This window comes from Pongo abelii, chromosome 2, assembly GCF_028885655.2.
Source record: "Pongo abelii isolate AG06213 chromosome 2, NHGRI_mPonAbe1-v2.0_pri, whole genome shotgun sequence".
In the NCBI taxonomy this organism is placed as follows: domain Eukaryota; kingdom Metazoa; phylum Chordata; class Mammalia; order Primates; family Hominidae; genus Pongo; species Pongo abelii.
This window is the reverse complement of record NC_085928.1, coordinates 61,755,851-61,768,232: the sequence shown is the minus strand read 5'-3', so window position 1 is coordinate 61,768,232 and position 12,382 is coordinate 61,755,851. Positions and strand designations below refer to the sequence as shown.

The following is a 12,382-nucleotide window of genomic DNA, read 5'->3' as shown; positions in this document are numbered from 1 at the left end:
TACCAACTCCGTTTTGTACCCCTGGTAGAATTCAGCTGTGAGTCCATCTGGTCCTGGACTTTTTCAGTTTGTAGGCTATCCGTTACTGCCTCAGTTTCAGAAACTGTTATTGGTCTATTCAGGGATTCGACTTCCTCCTGGTTTAGACTTGGGAGGGTGTATGTGTCCAGGAATTTATCCATTTCTCCTAGGTTTTCTAGTTTATTTGCATAGAGGTGTTTATAGTATTCTCTGATGGTAGCTTGTATTTCTATAATATTCTATAGAATATTCTATATACCTGCATAGGTAGAATATTCTATATTCTATAGAATACTATAGAATAGAAGTTTGTATGAAAGTATTCTATAGAATATTCTATATTCTATAGAACACTATAGGATAGAAATTTGCATAGAATACTATAGAATAGAATATTCTATAGAATTATATAGAATATTATAGAATTCTATAGAACTACCACTTCTATAGTATTCTCTGATGTTAGATGGTATTTCTGTGGGATCAGTGGTGATATTTCCTATATCATTTTTTATTGCATCTATTTGATTCTTCTCTCTTTTATTCTTTATTAATCTGGCTAGCAGTCTATCTGTTTTGTTGATCTTTTCAAAAAAAACCAGATCCTGGATTCATTGATTTTTTTGAAGGGTTTTTATGTCTCTATCTCCTTCAGTTCTGCTCTGGTCTTAGTTCTTTTTTGTCTTCTGCTAGTTTTTGAATTTGTTTGCTGTTACTTCTCTAGTTCTTTGAATTTTTATGTTAGAGTGTCAATTTTAGATCTTTCCTGCTTTCTCTTGTGGACATTTAGTGCAAAATCAATGTACAAAAATCACAAGCATTCCTATACATCAATAACATACAAACAACAAACCAAATCGTGAGTGAACTCCCATTCACAATTGCCACTAAGAGAATAAAATACCTAGGAATACAACATATAAGGTATATGAAGGACCTCTTCAAGGAGAACTACAAATCACTACTCAAGGAAATAAGAGAGGACACAAACAAATGAAAAAACATTCCATGCTCATGGATAGGAAGAACCAATATGGAGAAAATGGCCATACTGCCCAAAGTAATTTTATAGATTCAATGCTATCCCCATCAACCTACCACTGACTTTCTTCACAGAATTAGAAAAAAAAAAAACTACTTTAAACTTCATAGGGAACCAGAAAAGAGCCTGCATAGCCAAGACAATCCTAAGTAAAAGGAACAAAGCTGGAGGCATCACTCTACCTGACTTCAAACTATATTACAAGGCTACAGTAACCAGAACAGCATGGTACTGGTACCAAAACAGATATATTGCCCAATGGAACAGAACAGAGGCCTCAGAAATAACACCACATATCCACAACCATCTGATCTTTGACACACCTGATGCAAACAAGCAATGGGGAAAAGATTCCATATTTAATAAATGGTGTTGGGAAAACTGGCTAGCTATATACAGAAAACTGAAACTGGACCCCTTCCTTATACCTTATACAAAAAACACCTCAAGATGGATTAAAGACTTAAATGTAAGACCTAAAACCATAAAAACCCTAGAAGAAAACCTGGATAACACCATTCAGGACATATGCATGGGCAAAGACTTCATGTGTAAAACAAAAAAACAATGGCAACAAAAGCCAAAATTGACAAATGGGATCTAATTAAACTAAAGAACTTCTGCCCAGCAAAAGAAACTATAATCAGGCAACCTACAGAATGGGAGAAAATTTTTGCAATCTATCCATCTGACAAAAGGCTAATATCCAGAATCTACAAAAAACTTAAAAAAATGTATAAGAAAAAAACAAGCAACCCCATCAAAAAGTGGGCAAACCATATAAACAGACACTTCTCAAAAGAAGACATTTATACAGCCAACAAACATGAAAAAAGCTTAACATCACTGGTCATTAGAGAAATGCAAATCAAAACCACAATGAGATACCATCACACACCAGTTAGAATGGCGATCATTCAAAAGTCAGGAAACAACAGATGCTGGAGAGGATGTGGAGAAAGAGGAACACTTTTACACTGTTGGTAGGAGTGTAAAATAGTTCAACCATTGTGGAAGACAGTGTGGTGATTCCTCAAGGATCTAGAACTAGAAATACCACTGGACCTAGCAATCCCATTACTGGGTATATACCCAAAGGATTATAAATTATTCTACTATAAAGACACATGCACACATATGTTTATTGTGGCACTATTCACAGTAGCAAAGACTTGGAACCAACCCAAATGTCCATCAATGATAGACTGGATAAAGAAAATGTGGCACATATACACCATGGAATACTATGCAGCCATAAAAAATGATGAGTTCATGTCCTTTGCAGGGACATGGATGAAACTGGAAACCATCATTTTCACCAAATTATCACAAGAACAGAAAACCAAACACCACATGTTCTCACTCATACGTGGTAGTTGAACAAGGAGAACACATGGACATAGGGAGGGGAACATCACACACTGAGGCCTGTCAGGGTGTGGGGGGATAGGGGAGGGATAGCATTAGTAGAAATACTTAATGTAGGTGATGGGTTGATGGATGCAGCAAACCACCATGGCACGCGTATACCTACGTAACAAAACTACACGTTCTGCACATGTGCCCCAGAACCTAAAGTAAAATAATAAAAAATAAAAATAAAAATAAAAAAATAAAAAAAGAATGTTAGAATATCTTAAATTCTCATGGTGCCTGTGCTGATCCTGATTAAAAGTCTTTTCAACATGGAGACACTATGTCATCAGAAATCAGTATGTCACCAAGAAATCAGGCCCTGGTGCAGTACATTGTTACTCTTTATATTTGACAAATGGTACATAGTTCAGTTATAATTACTTTAAAGGAATTCACTTTATCAAAAAAGTCTGTTTTCAGTCATGAATATTTTCAAGTCGAATTATTTTTTTCTAGGCTCATGAAGGATAATTTTATCAATTACTTACTCATTTTGCATCTCCTGTAATAGTTTATTAGGCAACAAGTAGAATTACAGTTACCTACCTGCAGATTGCTTGACTTAATAATTTCCCTTGCCCTGTATCCCTTCCACCCACCCATATACAGATGGTACATGACAACTTGACACTTGATGCCAAAATCCATGTTTTATTTATTTTAGTATTCTCAATGCCCAGCATAATTTCCAAGGCATAGCAATATTTTATAGATACCCATGCAGTTGAACTGAAATTGTGACTTGGAAATCTTTCAACTATCAAATATGCTTAGGTGTACACAGATTGACACTTGTTTAGTGAAGCCTGCATTCCTTAAAAGCTACTAATTCTCAAAATGGGGAATCTGAAGTATCACAAAAAAAAAAAAAAAAAAAAAAAAAAACATCAAGGCATTTTCCAGGAAACTGGTCACTCTTTGCATTGTTTATTCCTTTGTTTTGAGAGAGGAAAATATATACACAATGGTGGTGACTATCTACTCAGTCTGAGTCTAGCCAGTTCATCATCCCACTTCTACTGCCATGTCTGTCTAAAATGATACTCCCAGATGATTTAAAGTCATTGCAATCATTGTTGCCCATGTGCTAATTCTGTATGTTTTACCAACTTATAAATGTACTTACAAAATATGTACCCAGAAACATACATGATTAAAAGATAATGGAACCCAAATTTTCATCAGAACAAGCTTTCTTTCAAGCTGCTCTATTCAACATGAAATAGGCTTCTCAAATACCAGTGAGCTGCGATAACTGCAAACAACCTAGCACAGTGCCCATCACACAGTAGATGATCAGCAAATATTTGTTGAATGATAAAATAAATACATAAATTAATATTAGAAGGTAGAATAAAACTGTTCAGTGTTTGTTAAAATAATTTTTCTTTCAGTAGGGTTTTAGTAAAATATATGTTTACAAACAACAATGGGCAATAACTTTTAAAAGGACTTAATTCAAGAATTCGGTCATTTTTACATGGTCATCAGCACTTATTTGTAAAATGTCACTTTTATTTCAAAAAACATTGCAGAAAGTACTATCAAAAGTAGGCATATAATTTATCTAAAATATAATATCAAATATGGAAATTATCCTGATTTTGATGTCCAAAAATTAGCATTTGTGGAAAGAATTTAGGCATGCCTATGTTGCTTTGAATGTCAACATTTCATTCTTGATGCTTATAGCTTAACATGTTGTTATGCCATGTAACCACTAAAATTTATAGCATATATTATCATTGTTTAAAATTGCTGGACTCAAAATGCACAGGCCTAAAGAAGTAAATGTAATAATTATGCAATCCACAACTGAAGATTTTCTTTATGTTTAGAGAATTTCCAATAATGGCTTCATCTTTAGCAAAAGAAGAAGTAAATTCTTTAAGAAGGCTATGAGGCCAGGCATGGTGGTTCACGCCTGTAATCCCAGCACTTGGGGAGACCGAGGCAGGCGGATCACTTGAGGTCGGGAGTTTGAGACCAGCGTAGTCAACATGGTGAAACCTCTTCTCTACTAAAAATACAAAAATTAGCCAGGTATGGTGGTGCACATCTGTAGTTCCAGCTACTGGGGAGGCTGAGGCAGGAGAATCACCTGAACCTGGGAAGCAGAGGTTGCAGTGAGCCAAGATAGCACCACTGCACTCCAGCCTGGGTGATGAAGTGAGACTTAGTCTCCAAAAAAAAAAAAAACCAAAAAAAAAAAAAACAGAATTCTATGAGCATATACTTTAACATATGTATTAAATTTCTTCCCAAAGAAGCAATGCAACTGAAGGTAGTTGCAAGCACAAGATAACCCAAGATTTTCAATGGAATTATCTTAACTGAAAATTGGGTATGTAGAAATCTCTGTGTGTGCATGATATGCTATACTCATTTCTTTCTGTTTATCTTCCAGATCCATGTTCTTTACCTTAGAAGACTAAACTACTCAGGATCCCTTGACCCACGGTTTTCATCTGGAATTAGCCCACAGAAGGAATTGACAAGAGAACAGAGGTTGGGGAAAAAGAGATGTCAGTTTACATATTTTCACACATCTATCCCTTCTCAGCCAGTCATAGCTCTTAACCAGAAACCTTCTCCCATAACTGTAACTTTAGTTAATTTTACTTCTCTTACAGACACCAAAGTAGGATGTTCTCCTACTGCCGCTGCTTTCTGGGTGCTGCATCATTTTGGCTAGTTTCCTTAATTATGCCTGTATCTCTATTATTGGCCCGTTTATTCTTCCTTAACTCCAATGTACCATGTAATTCCTAAGGGGCACAAGATTCAATATGCATGCACTTGCTAGGAAATTTACTAATACATATGAGAATATTGTGGCGTGGTAGGGTTTAAATATGAGATAAGATGTTTTGAAGAGATCAGTCAGAAAGAGTGACTTCGAAATATAGAACCAGAAACTATAATTCCCACAGAAAGAAAGAAAGAAAGAAAGAAAGAGAGAGAGAAGGAGGGAGGGGGGGGAGGGGGGAGGGAGGGAGGGAGGGAGGGAGGGAAGGAAGGGAGAAAATGAAGTCTTTTTCAGCATAATGAAGCACGTAGTGAATTAGACTTGTAAGAAAACTCAAGTTTCTCTTTTTTTTGAGACAGGGTCTTGCTGTGTTGCCCAGGCTATATCGGTTCACTGCAACCTGTGCCTGCTGGGTTCAAGCAATTCTCTTGCTTCAGACTCCCAAGTAGCTGGGATTACAGGTGCATGCCAACACATCTGGCTAATTTTTGTATTTTTAGTGGAGATGGGGTTTCACCATGTTGGCCAGGCTTGTCTCAAACTCCTGACCTCAAGTGGTCCACCCGCCTCAGCCTCCCAAAGTGCTGGGATTACAGGTGTGAGCCACCTCACCTGGCCAGAAAACTCAAGTCTCTTCATTGTTTTGTCATTTACTACTCAAGTTATTTAAATATGTAAACCTCAGTATCTTTACATATAAAGTAGGAATGCCTACTGTACAGTATTGTTGAGTACTCAAAGAGAAAAGGTAAACATGCTGAAAGTTATCTAATAACTTTACTGTATAACTATAAGCTATCATTATTAATTTCACATTTTTATTGTACAGATATATAATAGCTGCATTTTTTAAAAGAAAACAAAAGAAGGGTAATAGTAGCCAAATGCAATACCTGTTTTACTCAGTTAATCTTTAATAAAGCCTGTCAAGTTGATTGATAGCAGTTGTGGAGATATACAGTCAGGTGGCATGGATTGGCATAGAGCCAGGAGAACCTGTACCTCCAATTCCGGTTCATCTCATTTTTCTTCTCTTTATCAGTCTTAGTTTTAGGACACTTTACTCATGTTTTTCCTCTTCCATTGTTCCCAGTATTAGTGTAAAATTATTCGAATAATTGGCTAATTAACACCAATGATTTTAAGCTATGTCTTTAATGAATTTTTATTTTGATTTCTTTAGGAAATTTTTAAGGACTATTAAAAAAATTTTAAAGTAGAAATATTGAGAAGAAAATCACAAAAAAGTCATGTATTTTACATTTTTATATAAAAACACATACAAGCTCACAGAGATGTATCTGTTGAATGTGTGTGTTATGGGCTCCTGGAGATGCTTGTTCAAAGTATTTTTGTCAATAATAGGAAGGAATTGAAGTGTTCTTTCCTGAGCATTAAGTGATCAGATTGTGCTACTTCAATTGTTTTTTTTTCTGCACCTGCAGAGAAACAGACACTATGATCTAATTGATTTTTTTTTCCATTGCCAAATACCACACAGCATTTATGTGGTGTTTCAATGACCTCTACTCGCCACTCACTCTGTCTCCCCATACCCACTCTATTCCAAATGCTTATCAACTATTTATAACAGAGGTGCTAAGATTTGTGTAAAAAGAAAGAGGATTATAACAAGTGAATGTTGCCTTAGCTACATCTATTCTAGGTCTCTCTGACCCATAAGGATCTATAAATTTTCCTCTTGATTCTTATTTTCTATTTAGTTTTTGCAGATTCTTAAGTATTATAGAAAAAGACTTCATACTTAGGCTGTACAGAAATGAAGTGGAATTGTAATTGAATTTCGACTTTGTAGGCTAATGATGTCTGATTTTTGGGTGCACACAAGGCAGACAGGGAACTCGTTAAAATACAATTCTGGTCCAACCACCAGTAATGGGGTGTCAATGAACACCTTTTATTACCCTGCTGGTTGATGTCAAAGGCAGAATTTAAATTCAGATCTGACTCTCTGTCTCCTGTGCTACAATGTCCCCCTGAAAGCTATACAATTTAAATGGTAAAAAAAAAAAATTCATTTATTGAATATTTGATGCATGTTTTTATGATAGCCTAAGGGCTTTCTCAGTTAGAAATCACACATTCTACTAGCAGAGGCTGGAACTGGACAAGGTCTATTATGACATCTGATGAGTGAATCAGCATCTAGAATTGTGCTTTCCAAAACAGTAAGTGCTGGGCACGGGAGGATATTGAGTACTTGAAATACGGCTAGTGTGGCCGAAACCAAATTTTTAAATTTTACTCTATTTTTATTAATTTAAATTTAAATATCTACACGTGACAACTGAATTGTTCAGCTCAGCCCAGATATAGAATATTCCCATTATCATGGAATGTTCTCTCGGACAATGCTGACTATAATGTATCCTTCTGTCTCTTTTTTTTTTTTTTTTTTTTTTTGAGACAAGAGTTTCATTCTTCATGCCTAGGCTGGATTGCAATGGTGCAATCTCAGTTCACTGCAACCTCTGCCTCCACGGTTCAAGTGATTCTCCTGCCTCAGCCTCCCAAGTAGCTGGGGTTATTGGCATCCGCCACCATGCCCGGATAATTTTTGTATTTTTAGTAGAGATGGGGTTTCATCATGTTGGCCAGGCTGGTCTCAAACTCCTGACTTCAGGTGATCCGCCTGCCGCAGCCTCCCAAAGTGCTGGGATTACAGGTGTGAGCTACCATGCCTGGCCCTTCTGTCTTAATCTATGTATATCTTCAATAGTTTGAAATGACATGTTGCTCTTTAACAACAGTAAGCTGCCAAGATCAATGGCAGAGGCTGCCCAGGTTACATTTAAAATGACATGGCGTCCAGATGCCATTGCTCTCAGGAATATTTCAGTTAAAATCAAGGCAAAAGCTACACCTGGATTCAAAGTTCTTCACTACCAGACATTAGCTGAACGTCTGTGGAGAAATATCCTTGATTGTTTGGTCTTATTTTTTCCATTTATCAATGGACACAAGCTACTGATCACATTAAAGATGACAAAAAAGTTGTAAAAGCTTGAATTTGCTGCCTTCATCTTTATTTTACCTCAGTGAGAAATATGACAGTGTTAGTTTCACCTTAGCCAATTCCCCCACTAGACTCCTATCTCCCCGGGAAAGAGATTCCTGAATATTCACTCTTTTTTTTTTTTTTTTTTTTTTGAGATAGAGCCTCACTCTATCACCCAGGCTGGAGTGCAGTAGCGCAATCTCGGCTCACTGCAACCTCCGCCTCCTGGGTTCAAGCAATGCTGGTGCCTCAGCCTCCCAAGTAGCTAGGATTACATGAATATTCACACTTAAAGTCTCTGACAGAGACCCCTAGGAAAGGGGGTTCAGCCTAATTCTCCTTTACTTGATTCAACTCACCACTCACAGCATGTTTTTATTCAGTTAATAAATTCATGTAAACAAGGCTTTTCCAACTCTAACATGACATGTGGGCTGCCATCCTGAGTTTCTCGTTCATAGCCAGGACCCTTGGAAACTTATACTTCCCGGTAGCAAGAAATGCTACGGGATGCGTCTCGGAGCCCATAGTGGCAGTAGCAATGGTTGTGAGGCAGTGATCAACACTTGTTATTTTTCTGAGCAGTTTGTCCTTCCTCCCTCCCTCCCTCCCTTCCATTCTTTTCTTCCTTCCATGCTCAGTAACATTTATCAATACAGAAATCCTTCCTTCCTTCTTTCCTTCCTTCCTTCCTTCCTTCCTTCCTTCCTTCCTTCCTTCCTTCCTCCCTCCCTTCTTTTCTTCCTTCCATGCTCAGTAATATTTATCAATACAGAAATCAATCCTTCCTTCCTTCCTTCCTTCTTTCCTCCCTCCCTCCCTCCCTCCCTTCCTTTCTTCCTTCCATGCTCAGTAACATCTATCAATACAGAAATCCAAGCTCAGGGGTGCAGAACTCTTCAGAGAGTTGACTTGCCTAAACCCAAGTGTCTCAATCACAGCCGCATTTTATAATCATTTGAGATATAATTAAAATATTCTGATACCGCATACCGCTGGAAGACTGTGTTTGAAAATCCCCTAAGTGATTTTACTGTGTAGCTAGGGCTAAGATCCACTGGCAACATAATCTGAGACAGAAAAAAGAGTGAGGCCATAGATGAAGCTTTAACAGTGGCTGCCACCTGCAGGAGATGGTATAATCAATGACACAGACAACCCATTCTTTCCCTTTTCTCTCTTGCTCTCATGGGCAGTCTTCACTAGTACAACAAGTATGCGTTACTCTAGTCTAACTCTTGCTCACCTTCTTCACTTAGGCTCTGGTACAACTGGGAATGCTTGCTTGCTCAAGATAAGCCTTAAAATTGGTGAGAGTTAGACAGGTAAATGCAGATTAAAAGATGATGTGTGGAAAATTGTAATATGGAATCTTTTAAAATGCTTTTAATTTCAAACTCTTGCATTTGATAGGTATTACTGTCCAAGAATCCCTTCAACTAAGGTATCACATAGAAATTGAACCACTCTTGGGAACAGATGGTGAGGACGAAAAAAGAAAAAAAAAAGAAGAAGAAGGAAATTGAACCACTGACATATGAGGGAATAGATATGTTAGATCGCCAAAGGATTTCTTTCTTCATTGCTCTCTGTTGTTTTACTGCAACTGACATTTAGAACCACAATAGAGTTAGAGAAAGCATAGTTTCAAAAACAGAAACCTATCATACTAAAAACACAAACACATACATAGGCTTCTTTTCCAACCTAACTAAGCTATTACAGCATCTGGGAAAGGAAAATTAAGTAAAGTCTGTGCCGGCCGGGCACAGGGGCTCATGCCTGTAATCCCAGAACTTTGAGAGGCCAAGGCAGGAGGATCGCTTGAGCTCAGGAGTCGCAGCCTAGCCTGGATAACATGGTGAAACCCAGTCTACACAAAAAATACAAAAAAAAATTTAGCTGGGCATGGTGGCACATGCCTGTACTCCCAGCTAATCGGGAGGCTGAGGCAGGAGAATTGCTTGAGCCGAGGAAGCAGAGGATGCAGTGAGCCAAGATCGTGCCACTGAACTCCCTGAGCAACAAAATGAGACCCTGTCCCAAAACAAAACAAAACAAAAAAGTGCATACTTCAACAATTCATAGAAATGGTGTATTTATTATTTCAAGGCAGTGTAAAGATGCAGGAATATATTACCATATTTCCCAAATATGGCATGACTTTTTTTCTCCTCATAATTATCCCTCAGAAAAGAGGAGGTTGCCTTATATTCAAATCTTTGCAAATCTTTTACGGCAAGTTGCTCTCTGTTTTCTCCAGGAAAGATATATTAGCTTGAAATATCCCAAATCGATTCTAGTTTTCTAGTTTTAGATGCTTTTTAGAGGATAACTTATAGAATCACTAAAAGCGGAGGCAAGGGCATTTCATATAGATTTTGTCTTTGTGCCTGAGGATTTGATCTCACAATTGGAGATGTCACTGTAAACATGACTCTCAAAAACCTCCTTAAAAAGCAGTACAAGAGTTGTTATGAAGTGGGGATTGTCATTATACACCTGTGGGATGAATGAGCAACAACAAAAAATGTTCTAGTGTTATAAAAGTTTATAGTTGCTGCTTGGGACAAATTTGTTGTTGATAGTGTGCTATGCTTTCAAAAACTGCTAATAAGCAAGATTGCTTCATTAAACACAGGGATGGAAAAAAGTAATATTTATAAATTAATATTTTTCCATATGACTTTAAATGTCTATGTATAATCAAGTTGACAAATTAAACAGTATAATAATATATTTAGTTGTTTAATGAACATTTCTAAAAGTCTGTTTTTTTCTAGAACATTTTCTTTTGCATCATAGTTTTAAGCAAATGAGATATGTCCTGAAAATTGGCACCACCTTATATTTGAGCATACACTTTAAATATTTATTTACTAATATTTGTAATCAATATATACGAAAAGCAAAAAGAGATTGTTTAATCTCTGTGAGTGACTTGTGTATGCATTTAATTTTTTTAACTAATAGAACTTCATTTGTTGGAAAGAAAACTAAAACTGTAAATTAAATCTCTTTCTAAATAATAAAGTTCTACTTGAGTATTAGGTATTATCCCTCCGTGACAGTAAATTTTATATTAACTGTCAATATGTCAATAATTTTATATTAAATGTCAATATGACTGGGCCACTGTTCCCAGATGTTCGGTTAAACAATCATCTAGATGTTTCTGTGAAGGTATTTTTTTAGATGAGTTTAACATTTAAATTAGTAGACTTTGAGTAAAGAAGATTATTCTCCATAATGTGGATAGGACACACTCAATCAGTGGAAGGCCTTATGAGAAAGTCTGAAGTCCTCTAAGTACCCTAAGGAAGAAGAAATTCTCCCTGACACTGCCTCTGGACATGAGCTGCAGCAGAATCTCTTTGGGTCTCCAGCCTACCAGCCTTCCCTGCATTTTTCAAACTTGCCAGACCCCAGAATTGTTTGAGCCAATTTATTAAAATAAATATCGGTCAATTGATCTATCTATCTATCTATCTATCTATCTATTTATTCGTTTTGTCTCCCTGGAGGACCCTAACACTTCCTTTATCCCTGGTTCACTTTTCTGCATAGCACTTATATGTAATGTACTATATAATGTATTTCATTTGCATGTTTCTTTATTGTCTGTCTCCTCCACTACACTGTATTCCCTAAAAAGGCAGATACTATGAACTTTCTGCTCCCTAATTTTAATGCCTGGTACAAAGGGACTCTCAATAAATTTTTATCAAATAAATGAATTAGATATTTCATCAGTCCATTATATATTTAATATTTAAAACAAACTAAAGATTTCATTTTAAATCTAGAGGACATCAAAGAAGAAAAATTGTAACAATGAACAAAATACAATGAATACATATTAAAGATGGACTTGAGCACATTTATTAGACTGTATGTGATATTTTAATTGTTTAAATGGAACTGATTTGAAGTTATCTTACTATTACCTATGCAGATTCATTAAAAAATATATTAAGACTAATAGCTAATTTTAAGAATAAGAATACCTAATATATAAATAGTTATTTATATCCTATATAATCTACATGTATCTTAAGCAACAGTCTCATATTTTCATTACAGTTATGGATTCACTTTTTCATTTAATAATGGATGACGGCTTAGACATTTGTGT

At 36.3% G+C, this 12,382-nt stretch overlaps 1 protein-coding gene across 6 annotated transcripts in view; it reads right to left on the bottom strand.

Annotated features, from left to right (window-relative positions):
* Nucleotides 1–12,382, bottom strand: part of CADM2 (cell adhesion molecule 2) — a 1,121,146-nt gene that overhangs the window by 265,491 nt on the left and 843,273 nt on the right. The window lies entirely within an intron of this gene.